At 36.8% G+C, this 21445-nt stretch overlaps 3 long non-coding RNA genes across 25 annotated transcripts; 1 reads left to right on the forward strand and 2 right to left on the reverse strand.

Annotated features, from left to right (window-relative positions):
• Positions 1 to 1932: 1932 nt before the first annotated feature.
• LOC129451105 (uncharacterized) lies at positions 1933 to 16507 on the reverse strand. Of its 3 annotated transcripts, XR_012365276.1 has the most exons (5): positions 16097 to 16507; positions 14407 to 15663; positions 12890 to 13817; positions 12705 to 12784; positions 1933 to 2113 (listed from the first exon to the last, which is right to left on the reverse strand). It is a non-coding gene; the product is annotated as an uncharacterized lncRNA (long non-coding RNA). The 3 variants fall into 3 exon arrangements; XR_012365275.1 differs by lacking the exon at positions 16097 to 16507 and having other exon boundaries at positions 14407 to 16012; XR_012365277.1 differs by lacking the exons at positions 14407 to 15663; positions 16097 to 16507 and having other exon boundaries at positions 12890 to 13305; positions 13652 to 13790.
• Positions 2587 to 11560, reverse strand: LOC129441595 (uncharacterized). 20 transcript variants are annotated; one of them, XR_012365617.1, is made up of 12 exons: positions 7671 to 8021; positions 7041 to 7128; positions 6564 to 6595; positions 6435 to 6473; positions 6249 to 6332; positions 6056 to 6144; positions 5140 to 5226; positions 4999 to 5088; positions 4677 to 4734; positions 4445 to 4547; positions 4242 to 4363; positions 2587 to 2780 (listed from the first exon to the last, which is right to left on the reverse strand). It is a non-coding gene; the product is annotated as an uncharacterized lncRNA (long non-coding RNA). The 20 variants fall into 20 exon arrangements; XR_012365614.1 differs by having other exon boundaries at positions 7021 to 7128; XR_012365619.1 differs by having other exon boundaries at positions 7058 to 7128; positions 7782 to 8020.
• On the forward strand, positions 7003 to 11799 carry LOC129440173 (uncharacterized). Of its 2 annotated transcripts, none has more exons than XR_008643048.2 (4): positions 7003 to 7136; positions 8052 to 8193; positions 8578 to 9974; positions 11450 to 11799. It is a non-coding gene; the product is annotated as an uncharacterized lncRNA (long non-coding RNA). The 2 variants fall into 2 exon arrangements; XR_008643049.2 differs by having other exon boundaries at positions 11453 to 11799.
• Positions 16508 to 21445: the final 4938 nt, after the last annotated feature.

The raw sequence follows: 21445 nt of genomic DNA on the forward strand, positions 1-21445 counted from the left end.
CTACATCTAGCACAGATGTCCGACAGGACAGTGACAGGTGGAGGCCCCTGGGCTTGAATAAATTTTGGGCCCTACACTCTCAGAACAAAAGGTACAAAAGCTGTCACTGGGACGGTACCCTTTAAATGGGTCCTAATATTTACCATTTAGGTACAGATATAGGTTTGTACCCATTATATGCGCTCTTTAAGGTGTACTATTTGAAAGGGTACCACCGCAGTGACAGCTTGTGTAAATTATCTTCTGAGAGTGCACATACAGTAAACAACCTAAAATAAAAAATATATCATAGAACTATATTATAGGGAAGTTTCCTGACAGGGTTTAGATTAATCCAGCACTAGGCCTATTGCTAGGTTATATCAGATCATTCAAGTAGTTTTTACAAACAAACCATACAAAAACATTACTGGTGTGCATCTTGAGACAAAACAATGGCAATGATATATGTTAAGATATATCAGTGCAAGATGTGTTTAAATTAAGACAGATCAAACATGCATTTTAGTCTTGGACTAGGACTATATCTCTAAAGCAGAACATAAGCCCAGTCTAAAATTAAATCATGTATTTTTAGGGATGTCACAAATCCAAATTAATCATGCACATTAAAAAATACCCCATAACAACATTTAAAATCATTGTGTTAGACTTAGCTTAAGAAAAGAATAATAAGTCTTGATAAACATTCACCTTATTACACACCATATAATGTTATAAACATAATCAACAAGTGTATTTTTTGCAAATAGCGTGCAAGTAGAGCAGTGTTTAGAATGAAAAAGAAAAGATTTTAGGATGTTATTTAATAATTATGACAAGACCATTATGTAATATTAGACACCAAAAAACCAAAGTGGAGAAGATGATCATTCATTAATTTTTGCGTCTGATATGAACGTAATACATTAAAACCTTGAACGTAGATATAAAAATGAACACTTTTCAGAAGTTTAAACTGTGATTCTGTTAGCAAACATGGTGAAAGAGAAACTGCAGGTAGGCTAGCTAGTGGATTATATCAAAAATCATCAGGACATCAACATGGCCATGATTTTGTGTATCCTCACCTCCAGATGAAGTAATAAACTGGACTGATGATTTAAATGTTGACATGTGCGTTGTTAACTCTCCGGATTTTGTTATGTTTCGTAGCTCTGCTCCACTCGTTCACGTCTCCACAGGGACTGTTTGGTACAGTGTCGTTTGAGCTGCAGACTGCGAGCAGATTGGATTTCATTTGGCGCTACGCAGACCGCTTGGTGATGTCAAAGTACCGTGAGAGCGATTAGAAAGCAGACTTCTCCGTGTGATTTCCCGGATCGCTCTCGCGGTACTCTGATGTCATTCATCTGGCTGTTGTTGAACCACATGAATACACCCGTCTGCTTTACAGTCACTTTTGCGCCGTGATAATTTGATTTCATATGATGATCGGATCGCGCAGTGCCGCATGAAGTCAAATGCACCAAATACCAAATAGCCGACTGTATATGAGGTTCAACCCGCCAAAGTAGCAAAGTGGAGCATGCGAATGGTGAGTGATTCAGATGTCAATTTATGAATGAATGTGTGGTTTGTCACACACTGTTAAGTATCCTCACGCTTTTTTAAATGGGTATACGGAAATCCTTGACCATCCCTAGTGGATATACTGCGTATACACGGCGTATCACGTTAGATTTTCAAATAAACAAGAAAAAACAGAGTTACAAGACCATAGTCTACTCTAGTAATCTTTTTCATACTGACTCGCTTCATTTTCGCGTTGCTCTTTCTCGTTATCTGTACAGCTCATTCATGACTCCCATTTCGCGTATGCGCTATTATACTAGCATCTATGGGTTTCAAAAGCAGTAAACTCAGCGCGTCATATTCAGCACCAAGATGATTGACATATATATTAACGAATTAAATGCAGCACCAAACAATTCCGCACCAACCAATAGGCTGTAAAATACAAAATGAAAACGACTGAACAAATCAAACGAACGTAAGCAAGCACGGAGGCCCCTATTGGCCGGGGCCCCTGGGCTCAAGCCCAATCAAGCCCAATGGTAAGTCCGGCCATGATGTTATCTCTGTTGAGTCCTTTTGCCCTGGAATTCTCTTTCTGCAAACAAAAAAAAGTAAATTTAAGTTGTCTTTTAACACTAATAATGACTTTCAGTGTGAACCCAGCTAACAAAAAAAGGTCCCCAGGACGTCCCCTAAATGGCATCTGCGAACGTCCCCCGGACGTTATCGTGTAGGGTTCTTTTGACGTCCTGCGAACGTCCGCAAAAACGTCTTCCGGACGTTCAAAATGACGTTTTGGGGACTTTATTGACTTTTAGGGGACGTCATGGGGACCTTTTTTGTAAGCTAAATAACATGCTAAGCACTTTAGGCGAACGTCCCCCGAACGTCATCGTGTATGGTTCCCGTTACGTCGAGCGGACTTCGGCGAGGACGTCCTCCGGACTTTTGCGAGGACGTTCGCAGGACGGTCAGCGGACTTTCGGGACTCTTAGGGGACGTTCGCCTAAAGTCCTCAGCACGTCGTTTTATTTACTTCCTAACCAATGAAATCAGACACGCTAAACATTGTATACAACAAAGTTCTTTTATTTTTAATTAAACAGTTGTAATTATCCTGTGCTCCGTGTTTGTGTGAGCGTGCGCAAGCTCCCGTGCGCGTGCCGGATCTCCCGTACGCGTCACGCGCTTCAGCTGCGTGTGTGTGCGTGTCTCTGGCTGTCTGCTGGACTCCGATGTCAAATATTTCCGTGGTCTTCTAACTTAAAACAACGAAACGAACACATTCAAAAGTTAAGTAGTTATTATTTATTGGGGTGGTTTCCCAGACAAGGAGCTTAGGACTATGTCTCAGTTTAATTATGAAAATATAACTAGTTTTAACAAACATGCCTTCCTAAAAACATTACTTGTGTGCATTCTGATGTAAAACAAAGGGCACTGATGTATTTTAAGATATGTCAGCACAAAGATATGTCAGTTGTTTTTAGGTTGGACAGTTCTTTCATTTATTTTAGTCTAGGGCTAGTCTAATCCCTGCCCGGGAAACCACCCCAATATGTTTAAAATGTCTTGCAAAAAATCTGTAGCAAACATTTAAAAGGGAGACAGAATTCTTTGCTAAAACTAGAAAGCATCCACAACTCTCTTTTACCTTAGTATTTAATGTTTATGGCATTATAGTTGCTGTTACAGTTCACTCAAAGTAAAGGTGGCTAAATGTGGACATACAGTACTGTGCAAAAGTCTGCATGCCACCATTAGATTAGTTGTTTTTGCAGTTGTGTAGTGATCATATATTTATTTCTCAGTCTCTTTACTAGAATACAACCAGAAAATACAGGAAATGTGTATGTAGTATTAAAAACAGTATAAAAGTTTAAGCTGAAGTTTCAATTATTTAGGGTAAACTCCCTTTCAACTTGAGCAATAGCAGGCAACTGCAGGATCTCTTACACATAAATACAATTAAATCCTTTCTAATTCTAATCGAATGACTTCAGTCTCCTCAAAAAAGCTCAAGATGTGTTTTGTGCCAAAAGAATTCACTAAATACTGACTGATGTCTGAAGACGACATTTAGTTCTGAAAATTGTTTTGTTTTTAATTTTGTGTACATATTTCCTGTATTTTCTGTTTGTATCTCAATAAAAAGAGTGAAAAATAAATATGGATGGACATTAAAATTTTGCTAAAACAACAAAGCTGGTGATGGTGGCCTAAGACTTTTGCACAGTACTGTATGTTACCTATTTTATGTGTAAATGCAAATCGATATGAATATGAATACTCCCAGTATGGTTTCAGCTGGTCAGGCTGGTGTAGCAGGATTGTTTTACAGAGGTTTTGGCCACTTTGTAGCTGGTCAGGCGGGAAGACCAGCTGACCCACCAGCATATACCACCTTGGCTAAGTTGGTTGGCTGTCTTAGCTGGTTTAAGCTGGTTCTTCAACCTGGCAAAACTGGTACGTCAGATGGTCTTCCACCCTGACCAGCCACAAAGTGAACATACACATCTCAGAGAGAGAGCATAGGTCACACACACACACACACACACACACACACACACACACACACACACACACACACACACACACACACAGAGTATAAAAATATTTTACTATGACATAAAATAATATAAGTTGTCTTTGATATTATTGTAGTTTTTTGTGTTAAAGGCATATTGAAGTATAATATGTAGAGTATATTCACACAGACTCACTATAATTCATTGTTAGTTGCAAGTTTGAAACTGAGCTGCTGAAATTCGCCCTGTGTAACTGTAGCATCCTCCTAATTCCCATCTCCCAAACTGCCTCCCCTCTGAAGAAACAGATAACGAATCTACAAACAAAAACAATCCGTAGTAAACATGGGTAAAACGTCAGCAGTGACTAGTAATGTTGCATGTGTTATTGCACATACCATCTTTTGAAAGTCAGCTTGGCTTGCTGCATTTTTCCGACCACTGCTGTGATGTTGTCCTGGATTTGGTCTACTTTCAGAATGATTCTCCACTCCAAGATTTCTTTCAAGAAGGTGTTTTGAAACATTAATAACATTACTAACTACACCAGTAAAATAAATGAACAATATGTCTTTCTGGAAGAAAATCAATATCAATAATTTAAGATAAAAAAATAACAAAATAGTGTACCTTGATTCGCTGGTTGGAAGAAATTGATTGATGTGCTGCATTTGTGATTGTGCATAAACTGTAAACACATTCCAGATAAAAAAAAACAATAAAAACAATTAATTGGATTTTAAAATTGATGATGTAAGTATTGTAGTAAATGTTGTAAAATGTTGAATGCTCTATCATTTGTAAGTCACTCAAGGCATATGACAATTAATAAATTTAAATCAAGTAATCATCATTATACTACAAATACTGTAGACTGAGATGAAATATATTGTTTCTTAATTCCACAGAAGTATAACAATTTAAATCACTAATAACATTAAAATGTACTCACAATAAGGTGCCTCAAGCAAACATCAAAATATCTTTTTGTTTTTTCTTACTGGTTGCTCCTCATTTAACAAAAAAAATACAAGGAAAAAATCTGAAAAGAATGATAATATGAAAGTAAATCATAGTGCCCTTATAGTTTCACCTGGCTTTTCAGCTGAGAAATACTCCTAATTGCTGTTAATAATGATTCATTTTCTTCACTTTTAAACTGGAAATCTTATCTTCAGGTCTAGAAACAACAAGACAAAAAAGAACTATTTGATATTATTAAGAAACTTACACAATGATTCCCACTGTTTAAAATCATGTAACAATGAATGCAGTGACAATTAAATCACCTTCAATAATGATTTTACCCTTAGATAATTTACTGTCCTACTGAATTGTGAATAAATGTGCATTTAAAGAAAATATGGATAGACAACATGCATTTTTCTTGATCATTCCAACTCTTGGTCAATATACATTACTTTGCAAGTGTCTTAGGCCACCATCACTAGCTTTGTTGTTTTAGCAAAGTTTTAATGTCCATCCATATTTATTTTTCACTTTTTTTATTAAGATACAAACAGAAAATACAGGAAATATGTACACAAAATTAAAAATAATTTTTTTTTAGAACTAAAGGTCTTCTTCAGACATCAGTCAGTATTTAGTGTGACCTCTCTTGGCACAAAACACATCTTGAGCTTTTTTGAGGAGACTGAAGTCATTCGATTAGAATTAGGATTTAATTTTATTTAGGTTTAAGTGATCCTGCAGTTGCCTGCTATTGCTCAAGTGGAAGGGGAGTTTACCCTAAAAACTTGACACATCAGCTTAAACTTTTATACTGTTTTAATACTACATACACATTTCCTGTATTTTCAGGTTGTATCCTAATACAGAGACTGAGAAATATAGTGATATATGATCATTACACAATTGCAAAAACCACAAATTTAATGGTAGCATGCTGGCCTAAGACTTTTGGACAGTATCTCATACAAACATTGTATATTTGGCTTGACAGTATATGTTGAGGTTAAAAAGAAGTTTGGTATTACTTTGCACTTTACCTGTGTGAGAAAATAGGCTACTCTGACTGCATATATTGTCCACAGCTGTTTGTCCAGAATGGCACATTGTTTATTTTGGTCTCAATACACTTCAGATAAAAACAAGCATGTTTGATTATTTTTATTTTTTATATGTAGCTGACCATGTTGTTCATGTTTATTTTTATTTTATAAAACATGGATAAAATCTTACCACGTTCTTTCACTCTAACCACAAGGATGGTGCTACCTCAGCCTTATTTTGTTCAGTAAAATGGAGCAAAACAGCACAGGAAACCTGTAAGTAAAGTCCATATAAATCTGTAAGTTCAGCTTGCAGTCCACAAAGGCAATATACACAGTTAGCCTTAATAGAGGACCATTGGCTTTATTCTCAAACCTTAGGCTAAAATTGTTTTCCAATGTTTTTTCCCTTTTCCTGGAAATATGTAGGATGTTTAATCTTAGTTTTTCTCAAACCAGTATCAATATTACAGTATAAGATAAGCTGATCTGGTGCTGAACTTACCTTTTTGGAGGACATGTTTAGATGTTTAAAGGCTGAGAAAACAAAATAAAGAAAGTAAATATATATATATATATACACACATCAAAATATATAAAAGAATATAAAAAAATTAAGCTGCTTAAATGTTACCCAGATGTACCCCCAACCGTCCCAGAGATTTTATGTATTATTATAAGAGATTTGATTCGATTTAAGATTTGTATTCAATTGCTACCATCATAAGGTTTAACCATACACCAGATAAAGGTTTAAAAATAAAGTCCAAACCATATATTCATAGGCTACATGCATTCAGGCTGATTCATTATGCTGCACAGTTATTAAAAAAATTGAACCACATCTACAAACTTATTTTGGTGATTTAGCCCACAAGTTACTTGAACTGGCATGTCCATTGTTTTTACAATGAATTAAATGGCTATTTTTTTACTGCGTTTGGCACAGTATTCAATCCTACACGTTATTGTACTACAGTACAGTAGGTGGCGGTATACTGTAGTGTGCTGTTCATGTCCGCATCGTCATACGCGCCAGCACCGCTGAAAGACTGCAGGAACAGAAACCCCTGGAAAGGTAAGTTAGGCGTTTTAATTTAAACCTTAAAATGCTTTGCTTTGCCATTATTAAAGAATCAATTCAGACAGAATCTCGCGCACGCTCTTGTAGGCCGTTTCTCAAACGGAAGGCTGCATCCTCCGGAGGTCGAACATGCAGGCTGCATACCTCATCAAGCCTGATTTATTTATGTTAAATGAGCATTACATTCGCAAGACATACGCATATTACAACAATTTACGATTAACTAAGAATAATAGTCAGCTTTATAATTGTTAATATTCTTAAGTCTGACAGTCTTGATGACGTATACAGCCTACAAATGCTACCTCCAGTAGCCTTCGGATTGAGAAACGGCCGTAATGAGCTCGCGCAGTAACTTATATTAATTATTACTTTATAACATTTACTCAAACACTGAAACAAAGTAAGCGAGTAACTTAAATATGGCTACAAACCTCGAATAAGTTATTTACCATTTACAAACCTCGAATGAGTTATCAAACTGCCCTCTTGAACCAATATTTACTGTATATGGTAACGAAATCTTACCTTGTAACGAAAACTTGACGAAATTACTAACTTATCTAACAATTAACTACAAAATAAACAGGATGTGTATAAAAAATGACGAAATTTAAAGGAGCTTTTGCTTGTTCCTACCATCGAGACCGTTGTGTCAGTTGAAGTATGACGTGTGAGGCCTCGTGCCAGATAATTCAAATGTTCTCGCGTGCAGTCAGGGCCTATACTGGCACGTTTTAAAGAGATATGCTGTCATCTTTTCTTTTACAACACAAGTTGTTTCTATATTAGACACAACAATAAAATTAATAAAATTTGTGATTTTTTTTTTGTTTGTCTAAATCATAATTGCTGTGTGTTGTACAACTTGATAATTCATAAAAGTATAACAAGTGTTTGTTTTTGTAGATGAGTTCCCTATTAAAGAGAGGCTTGATGCTGTTTACTACACACTCTTAGGCTGATTTTGGATTATTTGTCTGTGAAGACACAGTAGTTCAGTTTCTGAATCCCATCAAGAATGAAGACCTGCAGGCCACCATATTGAGCTGTGAGTCAAAATTTATACTTTTATAACCATACCGGTATATGACATTTCAGTGTAGTGCCATTTAAGTTTCCCTGGCTAAAATAATTTAATTTGGTAATATTTGTTAATACGATTATTAATAAGTTATATTTTTATATTTGACTTGTATAGCAAGTTATATAGTTATATTTGTTTGAACAAATAAGGATATTGTTAATAACATGCTGAAATGGTGAGTTTTCTGGCTATGGTTTTACAGGATGTTTAAGAAGGGGAAAGAAATAATAGGTAGCTTGGTTAATTTCATTAACATGCATAGTTCATGGGGAAATTGTTCAGAGAAAGCATTCAAACACAACCGAACATCTGATGCTTTTTACTGTCTCATGCTTTTCTGTGTTCCAGGGTCTGATGTCATGATATGGCGCTTTTCCAATGTAGGGTACAACTTGGCTCGGCACGATGCAGCTCAGCTCGCTTTCGTTGCTTTTCCAGTACAGTTTAGTATCGCTTCAGAGTGGGTGAGATTATAGGCAGGGGTGCACATAAGGGTGTGTATGCGCGATTAGAAACAATTCCAGCGTACCAACGTCGCTGGAATTTTGTTACATAGTTAGCTAATTTACTGCGACATCTCGATCACTCCCCAGTGACTGGTCCCAGTATAGGTCATAAACCCCGCCTCCCCCATGTTATTCAATGGGACTTGAGACCTGTTAGATACAAAATAAACTTCAGTATGTAAAACGTTTTCTCTTTATTTATCCACCGATAACATCCGCTCCAACACGAGCACTAAAACAACAACCGGCTTTCCGCCCGGGCTTCATAATAAGAGTCACCTTTTAGCTTCCGTAAAAGGTCATGTGAAATAATAAACAATATTTAGCATAAAGCTATAATATACATAAACACATTTTTAATGTCTTAAACTTAACAAGACCAACTAAACAATTAAATTACACTTCAATTATCTTTTTTCCGAAGCTTGTTTTTGTCATTTACTGTAGGTTTTATCATGCTGATGTAAATTCAAGTGTTTGTTTTTAAAATAAGTTTGTTTTTAGTTAGTTAGTTAATGCTATAAAAACGGTGGTGTCACGTCATGATTGACAGCTGTGTATGCACATTCTGGGAGAGTGAGGGCGGGGCCTTGATTTCGCGGCTTTACTTCCTGCTCACTACTGCACAGGACTGGTCCCGAAATTGCTACTGCGCAGACTCAAAACCCAAGATGTCAGCGGCGACACTGGCGGCTTCACTTTTCACCAATGGAAGAGAGCAAGCTCTCCAGGTGCTCCTTTTAGAACTAGGACAAAAAAAAGTTATGTGCACCCCTGATTATAGGCTTATTGTTACAGTTGCGTCCCCTCTACTGCCGTAACATCATCGTAAATGCGATACAAACACACACACACACAACATGGAGCAACAGAGCATATTAATGGAATGTAGCCACAAAATCAAAATTGACAGCCACAACTACATTTTCCACTACCTCTCTCACATGACAGGTTCTGTACAAACACCCATGTCATCAGTACCTGCACTATGCGGACAGAACATTTAAGCCATGACGCCTATATTTTTGGTGCGTTTTGGATGCGGAGCCATGCGCAAAGTTACAAAAATGCCATGCAGACATAGGCATGGTGGTGTGCTCTGCATTTTTGTAACTTTACACATGACTTCACATCCGAAACCCATTACTCCTCACCCAAAAGTGAGCTGTGCTGAACTGGGTCATACTATGCAGTGGAAAGGCGCCAAAAGTGTCCTACTTCGTGGCTTGAAGGATTTAGGTAGGCAAATTTATTTGACACATCACAACCTAAAACTTTATAAAAAAAAGTTTAAATTTTTTCTTGCAGTGTAAACACGGCATTTTGATCTTAACATTTATTCACATTTAATGAGATATAGAGATTTTTATCTTTCACAGATGAATGCATTTGAGTGAGCCGTTTTTATGTCTAAACACCGCGGTCCACCATACATGAAAGTCACCATCATGTTTCTACAGTAGCCCAAGACGGACAAACTGTTCTACAGAGCGTGTTTTGTCCATACGTTGTCTCAAGGGCTCATTATAGCAAACATACATGCAGACCGCTGGTAGGCAGTTTCCACGCGTGTAACCACAGAAGCAGCTTGGCTAGTTTAACTCACAAATGAAGAAACAGCAGATTGTTGTGTATGTTTTGAGAAGACCAACAGCAGTGGCGGCCGGTGACTTCTTTTTTTGAGGGCACTCGATTCGAAGTTCATCACAACATGTATGTAGCCCGTCATGTGTGTGGTTTCTTTTTTCAAAATATGTGTTCTGCGCCCCGAGAGATCCTATGTGCATCACGTGTCACGTCAAAACAAGTGCCCGCTGCAGACGCATCCAAAGGGTCCATAATAAAAGAGACACTCACGATTGCCAGATACTCACATAATCTCATGCGTAATCAGAGTTTACTGTTTAGGGAGTGTCTTGCATGTATTTTGTGAACGTGAGTGTCTCTTTTTTATCACAAACGGTTTTGACGCGTGTGCAGCAGGCACCCACCATGACAAAACACGTGATGCACAGGATCTCTCAACACGCAGGACACATATTTTGAAAAAGGCACATGATACTCCGTACACTTATTTTGAATTAGCGCCCCTCGGATGAGGAGTAACGAACGCCACTGACCAGCAGTAATGGAAGTAAATAAACAGCGAATCGTTGCAGTTTAAGTAAAATCACTCCTCAACCTATCTTTGTTCTCACCATAGCAATTGGAAATTTCTATGATGCAGTTTTTTACCTGATGAGAGGGGTTCTAATGGACCAGTAACAGCGCTTGTAGTCCGCGTAGAACTGAAGCACTGTTAAAAATCAGACTACACAGAGCTACGCTCAGGCTAGGGATAACCTACGGTGTAGACCTTACGCACGCACTATAACATGGGCTTCAGACAATGACATTTTTGTCCTGTGGCAGCTACCATAGAATCTCATTGCGTTTAGAAATTGAGGTTGATTGCTGTTTGCAATTTCACCGCTAGATGCCACAACAAAATATAATACACATTTAACTTTTTGATTTTAAATATGGATTAGCAAATGCTGAAATTAACATGAACTAAGATTAATAAATATTGTAGAAGTATTGTTTATTGTTAGTTCATGGTAGCAAATGCTAACAAATACAAGCTTATTGTAAAGTGTTACCATTGCAATTTGATACTAAACCTAAAAATGTGTAAATGTCTTACCTGTATCTTTTTCACTGTTCTTTTCCAGCAGTTTCAGCGTTGGACTTGTAATTCTGCGTGTTTGGCCTCTTTAGCACTTGCTGTTTGAAAGTCATTGCTTGCAACAGATTGAGCGACTGTCATTCTGCATTTCTGTTTGCATTGGTTTGCTTGCATTTTGAATCCTTCGCAATAATAACTTCGCAAAAAGTTTTACATTTGAACTGTAGTTGTAGATTCAAGTTTGTTTTTCCTTGATATAATGTATTTATATAGATTTTTACAATTATTTATCATGCAGTGCTTCATATATGAGAAAGACAACGCTTGAAGAACCACACAACACTCATATTAATGTATGTGTCATATTAATAAAAATAAACAAGTCTTTGCACTTCATTTATATTTAATCGAGTGATATGTAACTTCACAATGGTGGATTCTTTAACTATTACATGAATATGTGCATTGTGATTTCGATTTATTGACCATAGTTATGTCTTAGGAATAGTGGGGAAAATCATTTACTAAAAAAGACAAGGTGCCAGATCTTTCATTTACTTAAATGCAATAAAATTATAGTACAATTGTAAGCAGCTTTAATGGAATCTATGTAATATAGTCAGTAAAGGGTCGATATAAAGGCCACGTTTTTAGCATATAGTTTATAAATTAAGAAAAAAATTCTTAATATTAGATACTATAAATTACGATTTTCATTAGTAAAGCCATACAGCATTTTTACTTTGATGTTGCATAAAAGGGTAACTCTAAGTGTAACTTTCTGCCTTATGGTTAAATGTGTAGTATGGGTTTATATTAAAGCTTCGAGTGGTTTCACGTCCCCGGAAGGTCCGCCAGCGAACGTTGTCTAGCGGACCATATGCGGACGTCACCGGAATGTCCGCCAGCGAACGTTATTTAGCGGACCTTATGCGGACGTTCCCGGAAGGTCCGCCAGCGAACGTTATTTAGCGGACCATATGCGGACGTCCCCGCAAGGTCCGCCAGCGAACGTTATTTAGCGGACCATATGAGGACGTCCCCGGAAGGTCCGCCAGCGAACGTTACAATGCGGACCAATTGAGGACCTTTTGCGGACCTAAGAGGACATTCGCGACGTCCGGGGGACGTCCCCTGTTTGCTGGGAAGAACCTCACTTTTTTTACAGCGTCAATATTTACAGCCTCAAAATAGAACAACTTTGGTCAATATATATCATATAAACATTGTATATTTTGCTTGCTATTATTTTATGACCTTGATTGTTAAAAAGAAGTTTGGTATTACTTTGCATACTTTACCTGTTTGAGAAAATACTCTGACTGCATATTTTGTCCACAGCTGTCTAGAGTGGCACATTGTTCATTTTGGTCTCAATACCCTTCAGATAGAAACAAGTGTCTTATTATTTTTTTTTTTTAATATATGTAGCTGACCTTGTTTTCATTTAGCATTTGTATTTTATAAAACATGAACAAAATCTTACCCCATTGTTCCACTCAAACCACAAGGATGGTGCTACCTCAGACTTATTTTGCTCCGTGAAATGGAGCAACATAGCACAGAAAACCTGTAAGTAAAGTCCATATAAATCGGTAAGTTCAGCTTGCAGTACACAAAGGAAATGTACCATTGTACCAAAATTTATAGAGGACCATTGGCTACATTATCTAACCTTAGGCTGAAAATTGTTTTCCAATGTTTTTTCATGTTGCACTGGAAACATTTGGTTGTTTAAATCTTAGTTTTTCTCAAACCAGTATCAATCTTACAAGGCAAGGCACGTTTATTTGTATAGCACATGTCATACACAGAGGTCATTACAGTATAACATAAGCGGATCTGGTGCTGAACTTACCTTTTTGTAGTACACATTTATCAGATGTTTAAAGGCTGAGAAAACTAAATAAAGATAAGTTAATATATATACACATCAAATTATGTAAAATAATATAAAAAGGAAGCTGCTTAAATGTTAAACTGTTACCCAGATGTACCCCCAATCCTCGCAGATAATTAAGAGCTTTTTTATTATTACAAGAGATTTGATTCAATTTAAGATTTTTATTCAATTGAACTGTATGCTACCATATAAGGGTTTAACCATATACCATATAAAAGCATATAAAGGTTTAAAAATAAAGTAAAAAATTCAGGCTGATTCATTATGCTGCATAGTTATGAAAAATTAATGAACCACATCTACAAACTTATTTTGGTGATTTAGCCAATTTTTACAATGACTTACAGGGCTATTTTTACTGCCTGTGCCACAGTATTCAATCATACACGTCATTTTACTACAGTACAGTAGGTGGCGGTATATTGTTTTTGTCCGTATCGTCATACGCGGCAAGCAAGTACACACACAGTACGACTGAAGTGTCACTGGAAGACTGCAGGAACAGAAACCCCTGGAAAGGTAGGAGTTTTAATTTAAACGTTAAAACGTGTTTAATCATCACGACAGTAAATGTTTGCTTTGCCATTATTGAAGAATCAATTCAGACAGAATTTCGTGCACGCTCGCCCTCGGTACACATGTAGGCCGTTTCTCAAACGGAAGGCTGCATCCTCCGGAGGTCGCATAGGCAGGCTGTATACGTCATCAAGCCTGGTTTATTAAGTTAACTGAGCATTACATTCGCAAGTCATAAGCATATTACAACAATTTACGATTAACTAAGAATAATAGTCAACTTTATACTTGTTAATATTCTGAAATAAGACATGCGACCTCCAGAGGCTGCAGCCTTCCGCTTGAGAAACGGCCGTATGAGCTTGCACACTTTACCCGCTGCGTATGGATGAAAGAGTATATTAATATTACTCTAAAACCTTATACATTTACTCTAATATTGAACTAAAGCGAAGCGTACATACGATACCAAAATGTACTAACTTAAATATGGCTAACAAATTTCCTGTACAAAGGAAATACAAACCTTATCAAACTGCACACTTGAACCAATATAAATACTGTATATGGTAAAGAAATCTTACCCTGTAACGAAAACTTGACGAAATTACGACCTTATCTAACAATTAACTACAAAATAAGTGGGATTTAGTATAAAAAAATTCGAAATTTAAAGGAGTTTTCCCCTCTTTTACCACCGTCTCCGTTGTGTCAGTTGAAATATGACGTGTGACCAGAGCCGGATTAACGCAAAGGCAAACTAGGCACGTGCCTAGGGCCAGATTTGCAGGATGGGGCCCAGACAGAGGGGGAATTTTTTTTTTTTACAAATGTCCCATCTACAATTTCGTCGCTGTCGGGCGGAATCCTATTATCTTTAAAACCATTATTTTTCAGGAAATTAAAAAAACGCCGTATTTTTAAGTTATTAAACATTGTATCGTTAAAGACGAGCTTTATGACTCGGGAGCAGGGAGATACGAACTTATGCTCTCATTGATAAGAATGGTACGGACACAGACGTCGCCGCTGCCAGCAGTGTTCAACAAATACTGCGGTCACATTGAGCCTTGTGACAAGAGACGATGCCTCAATAGTTAACCAAAGCTGACTTTAGTTGCATACAATCTTACTAAACTCGATTTTAAAGGTTTACGATCTATAAGTGATGCAATACAAAACACGATGAGCGGACTATGCTGTCTAATAAGTGGAAATTAATCTGCTCGCAAACTTACCTTCGTGGCTCACGGGCTTCCTTCTGCACAGAAGCATTACAGCTATCGAGTTTTAATAAATGTACTTAAACCTAACTATTTTCACTTGTTAGTGCCTAACAAACAGAAGTATTATATTAATTAAACAGCCATTTTATCTCCAATAAATAAAACCTTTACTTGTGTTTAACATGCACAAAATCATTTAATGGTGGTATGCAAAACATTCATTTTAATTTAAAATTGAATTCAATAAAAACATTGCTAATTGTGTTTTACACGCACAAAATAATTTAATGGTGGTATCCAAAACATTCAATTTAATTAAAGTATTATATTAGATACATTTTAAAACTTCAATGCATGTATGATAAGCCTATGATACGTAAATATTTAAAATACATCAATAACTGATATCATAGGTTAACACAGATAAAATCATAGTTAAGTCTTTCTTTATTAAGCCCATTACTGAGTGTATTTGTGTTTGTGAGTTTGCATGGGACTGTTGTTGTCTGAGGTGGTGACTCGGATGGGGACGACAGTCATCAGAATGGTTGATTTTCAAGTTCATCGTTCCACTCTGTACCTGACAGAGTTTCTTTAAGGACACAGACATGGTTGCTGCAAAAAATAAATAAATAAAGGACAAACGATCATTTCCCTACGTTATATAAGGCATGTTTACGTATAATAATGAGGCAAAAAAAAAAAAAAACAGTTAGCTTGCATAATAATTCATGACTGTAATGGCAGAACTAGCGGGGTCAAGATTTTTTTTCTTTAAGCCCCAGTAATCACGTTAGATATCTCACCAAACATGATAACAAAACCAATGGATAGTGGCTAACTAAGTCAAATGCAAGCAATATGTGCTTTAAATTCACTTCACAAACGTGAATAGCGTAAAGAAAAATCTAGCAGCCTCAGAAACGATACGTTAGACTTTAGTACTACCATTTCTTCGAGATAAAACTGTTATACATAATATAAAAACTGTTATTATATAATTCATATAACTGAAACATAAATAACCAGTGTTTTATGGGACATTTACCTCAGTGGACGTGTTGCTCGACGAGGATTTCGTTGCGATTCTCAATCTTGAAGAGAAATATGCAGCGAAGTTCTCCCGCGGATTACTGACACCTATTGGTTATTTACTGGTACTACTGCCTTAATAATGACACTCCCAATGGATAAGGTGAGGATAATCAATTTAATAGCATTTAATAGAGCCGTGTAATGACGTATAAATAATACATTTACCAAAAAATAGTCTGATAGACTGGTTAATATACAACACAAGACTTAATTTGGCATACAAACAATTTGTAACCAAATACTAGGCTATGTAAAATGTGAATTAACTTTTGGTAAGTTTCAGATTTCAATTCATAAATAACCTCGATGGGGGGGCCCCAAAAAATGCAGCCTGCCTAGTGTAGTCCATTTATTTAATCCGGCTCTGCGTGTGACGCCTCGTACCAGATAATTCAAATGTTGTCACTCGCTATAGACCCTTTGCAAACACGTGACCTAGACCACGTGACGACGCCACGCTGGACGGCAAAATCACTGACGCACTAGGTTGATTAGTAATAGACGAGCAGGATTTTTTATTAGTTTTAAACAGTTTAAATATATATTACACTGAAATACATGGCTTCTTATATTAAGGAAGTTGTTGTGCCGTTATCGGTCGAGGTAGGGCATTTGGTAGGTCCTCACAAAAAGCACTATTTAGAGAAGTTAGAGATAGCGGGACTGGATACCGACCCTTACCTTCTTCCTCCTTCAATTTTCACGGACCTCATTAAACGCCGAGTCTGCCCGACTTCAGCCCGCATGATTTTTACCACTATGTGGTAAACGGGATATCCCCACACACTGGTGCTGATCTTAAGGCTTTTAAAAGTCTGCAGAGCTGCCAACTTCTGAGTTCAGCTTGGAGTGAGATTTTTTTTGGGGGGTGGGGGTTTGTGGTAATAATTTTTTATATAAGTCCTAACCATTTGGCAATTGATAATAGTGTGGATTTTAGCTATTTCTGTGTTAAATAGTTGGGAAAGACTGAGTTAAAATGGTTCACAATACAAATCGAATCATATTTTAGAAATTAAATTGAAATAAAAGCTTTTACTGAATTTAAATGCCTGGGATTAGAGTCTTTACTATTATTTTATACACTTCTATTATGCTTTCCTTCTGATAAAAGTGCCAAAAAAGTTCAGTTAAAATCTAATGAATAGGCTACTGGTCTCTGTAAAATGTATAACTGCAGATAACAGCAGCTTTGATTCAGTTTATCCACTGAGAAAGAGAAGCGTAAAGTGATGATTTGTGATTGGTGATAGAGGGACTGTCACAATCAAATAAACCAAATGAGTAGTTTAATATTAAACTAAAGCAACAGATAATGTGTATGTCAAGACCATATAATTATATTTCGTATATATTATTGTTTATAGATGTCAAAAATCAATTGACTTTTTTCTCTTTTATTAAAACCTGTCACCGCAAACATCACGCAGGCTTGTACTGCTTGCAAACATGCACACGCGAGTGATGGTTGATTAAAATAGCTGTTTTCTGAGGGTATCTGCGTGCGTGGAATCCGGGCAGGTCTCTGCTTTTCATTCAGACCTTGACGCTTTGTGTGTTCGACTGGTGCGGAGCTGACTGATCGGCGTATGACATCAGAGTAACGCGAGAGCAAAGGTAAAGGCGGACCCTTTTGTAACATTTCGACTTGCTCTCGCGGTACTCTGATGTCCTCGCTGCCGAACTTCCTGCGCAGCGCCACATAAAGTGAAATACAAATACTCTTTGCAGCAAAGTACCAGCAACATGAGAAGGTGGCACGCAAAAGACAGTGAAGGTACGCTAAAATATAAAAGTGTCAGTACTGCGAGCACTGGTTTAGCTACTTACATCGTGAAAATGGATGTGTGGCGTGAAAATGGGGTCAATTGCGTGGGTCTCACGGTGAATGCGTAAGAGTTGGCAGCTATGAAATGTATGGTGTCACTGCAGCATTAAACAATAACATTCATGTAAAAATAATGTATTTATGCCACTTTTTTGTAATGGTAGGTGCATCATAGCAACACGAAATAACCATTTTATGACCCTAACGAACACAAACACGTACTTTTTCGGCTTGCCGTCCGTCTACAACATAGCACTTCCGCCGTCCATCATGGCGTCCATAATTCGCGCGAGTAGAGCGTGACGTCACGTGCAAGGGGTCTATAGACGGGTTGCACGGCGACGTCACTAACTGGTTGCGCGCACAACCGAGAGGCAGAAAGAAGAGACGTGCATTCAGCATTGTGTTGTATGCTAGTAGTGGTGTCTGTAAGTCAAAATGCCAAGAAATTGTTGTGTGGAAAAAGTACCAACAGAGTCAGTGCTGGGTGCCTGATGTTAACATACCAGTAGATGGGACTATTACGTTGCTAGCCTAACATTATAATTCATGCATGTATCACAGTAACACTGCAAAAATAAAGACAGAAAAACAGATCCAACTAAAATCAAGTTTTATTTATATACAAACAATAAAGAACGCTTCAATAATTAAGGTTGTTGCAGTAGCGGATCAGCTCACCAATCGGGCTTTCTGCCTCCTTGATGCGCGCGCACCCTGCAATGTTTGTAAACTTGCAACCCCTCTATAGATCTATCTGACACTTATTCATAGTGTACTTCAAGATGCCCTGAACCCACAACAAAACCTAAAATAATATCAAAGATCAATATATAAGACAACTTACATTATTTTACGTAATAGTAAAATATTTTTGTACTCTGTGTGAGGTGTGTATGTTCACTTTGTAGCTGGTCTTAGCTGGTCAGGGTGGGAGGGCCATCTTGAACCAGCTAAGACCAGCCAACCAGCTCAGTCAAGCTGGTTTAAGCTGGTGGGTCAGCTGGTTTTCTAGCCTGACCAGCTAGAAAGTGGCCAAAAAAAAAACAAATCCTGCTACACAATCCTGAACAGCTAATACCAGGCTGAGAGACCAGCTTAAAACCAGTCAACCAGCTTGGGCTGGTTTTAGCTGGTTTTCAGAATTCATATCGAGATTGATTTGCATTTAGACCTAAAATGGGTACCATATGTCCAAATTTACCCACCTTTACTTTGAGTGAACTGTCACACCAACAATAATACCAAAAACATAAAATATTAGGTAAAAGAGAGTTGTGCATGCTTTCTATTTTAAGCACAGAATTCTGTCTCCCTTATCTTTAAAAATTTTGCTAGGGATTTTTTGCAAGACATTTTAAACATATCCAAAAATAATTAGTTAACTTCTGAATGTGTTCATTTCATTGTTTTAGGTTAGAAGACAGCGGAAAGAATTGACATCGCAGTAAACCCAGCAGACAGCCAGAGACACACCAAGAGACACGCACACACACGCAGCTGAAGCGAGTTTGACTGACGCGCACGGGAGATCGGGCACGCGCAAGGGAAATCATGCACATGCACGGAAGGTCGTGCACGCACGCACAAACATGTAGCACAGCATAATTACAACAGTTGGATTAAAATAAAAGTACTTTGTGGTATACAATGTTTCTTGTGTCTATTTTCATGTTTTCATTGGTTAGCAGGGAAATAAATAACGTGCTGAGGACTTAGGCGAACGTCCCCTAAACGTCCCGAAAGTCCGCTGACCGTCCTGCGAACGTCCCTGTGAAAGTCCGGAAGACGTCCTCGCGACGTAACGGGTACCCTATACAATGACGTCCGGGGGACGTTTGCAGAGGACGTTTAGGGGACGTCCTGGGGACCTTTTTTTGTTAGCTGGGCTGGCTGTCCAATGGTTGGCCCAACGGACAAAATTACGTTGGGCTAAAGTCAGCACCCAACGTTGGCCCAACACAACAACAAACGTTGGGCCAACGTCTGTTTGCTACCTGATACTGGCACATGATAAAGAGGCTGTCATCTTTTCTTTTACAACAATGGAATTAATCTTGATCTTAATCCTGATTCTGATGCAATGTTGTATAACTTGACAATTCATTCCACATGTTTACTGGATAGAATGGTAAAACATGAAATGCTGCATGAGGGAAGTGGTGGGCAATTGCAGCTGACCATACCAACGTTGGCCCAACGTTGTATTTCAGTCAGATAGGTTGGGCCAACGTAACCAACCAATATTGACGTTGGCCCAACGTCTGTTTGCTACCTGGGGTATAGCCTACATTTTATTATTCTAACGTATTTTATGAAAGTACTCTGATATGCAACTAAAAATACACTTATTTTAGAGTGTACTGTATAAAGTGTACAGAAGTCACACTTCTAATGAAGTGAGATCATAGTACGCTAAAAAAGTAAATGAACAATTAATTTCCAAAAAATATACTTCCCATAAGTATATTGAATTGTCACTCTAAGTATGTCAAATTTAACACACTTAAAAAAAATAAACTTCTATACAATTTAAAATACATTGACAACAAAGTAAACTTTCAAAAAGTACATTTGAAAAATAATTTAATTACTGGAAAATTAGTATACTTATTTTTTGGACTCTTAAGTTGAAATAATTACATCTTTTTGGAAGTATACTTTCAAAAAGTACATTTAAAAGATAATTTAATTACTGGTAAATAAGTATACTTATTTTTTGGACTCTTAAGTTGAACTTAATTACATCTTTTTTGAAGTATACTTTCAAAAAGTACATTTAAAAGATAATTTAATTACTGGTAAATTAGTATACTTATTTTTTGGACTCTTAAGTTGAACTTAATTACATCTTTTTTGAAGTATACTTTCAAAAAGTACATTTAAAAGATAATTGAATTACTGGTAAATTAGTATACTTATTTTTTGGACTCTTAAGTTGAACTTAATTACATCTTTTTGGAAGTATACTTTCAAAAAGTACATTTAAAAGATAATTGAATTACTGGTAAATTAGTATACTTATTTTTTGGACTATTAAGTTGAACTTAATTACATCTTTTTGGAAGTATACTTTTAAAAAGTACATATTAAATACTCTTTAAATTAAGTACAACAAGTAGAAGCATACTTGTTTTATACTTCATGTACTTCAATTATATTTCTAATACACTAAAGTATAGTACTTTTTTACCTGGGTAAATAATAATAATAAGAAGAAGAACGCAAATAATTACTCAAAAAGTATAAATGCAAAACGAGTGACTAACAAACAGGGATAAACGGGCAGACTGACATAAAAAGAAAACAAATTAATATTAAAAAATGCTAAGCATTTTAAACTCTTTACATAGACATTGTATTTGATTAAATCAGTATTAAAATACACTCTTATAATTGATATATTATAATTGAATTATCTCTATAACTGTTATTAAATAAATGCTTATGTATCTGACTCAGAAAAGAAATATC

The sequence above is a fragment of the Misgurnus anguillicaudatus genome, chromosome 22 (assembly GCF_027580225.2).
Source record: "Misgurnus anguillicaudatus chromosome 22, ASM2758022v2, whole genome shotgun sequence".
Taxonomy (NCBI): domain Eukaryota; kingdom Metazoa; phylum Chordata; class Actinopteri; order Cypriniformes; family Cobitidae; genus Misgurnus; species Misgurnus anguillicaudatus.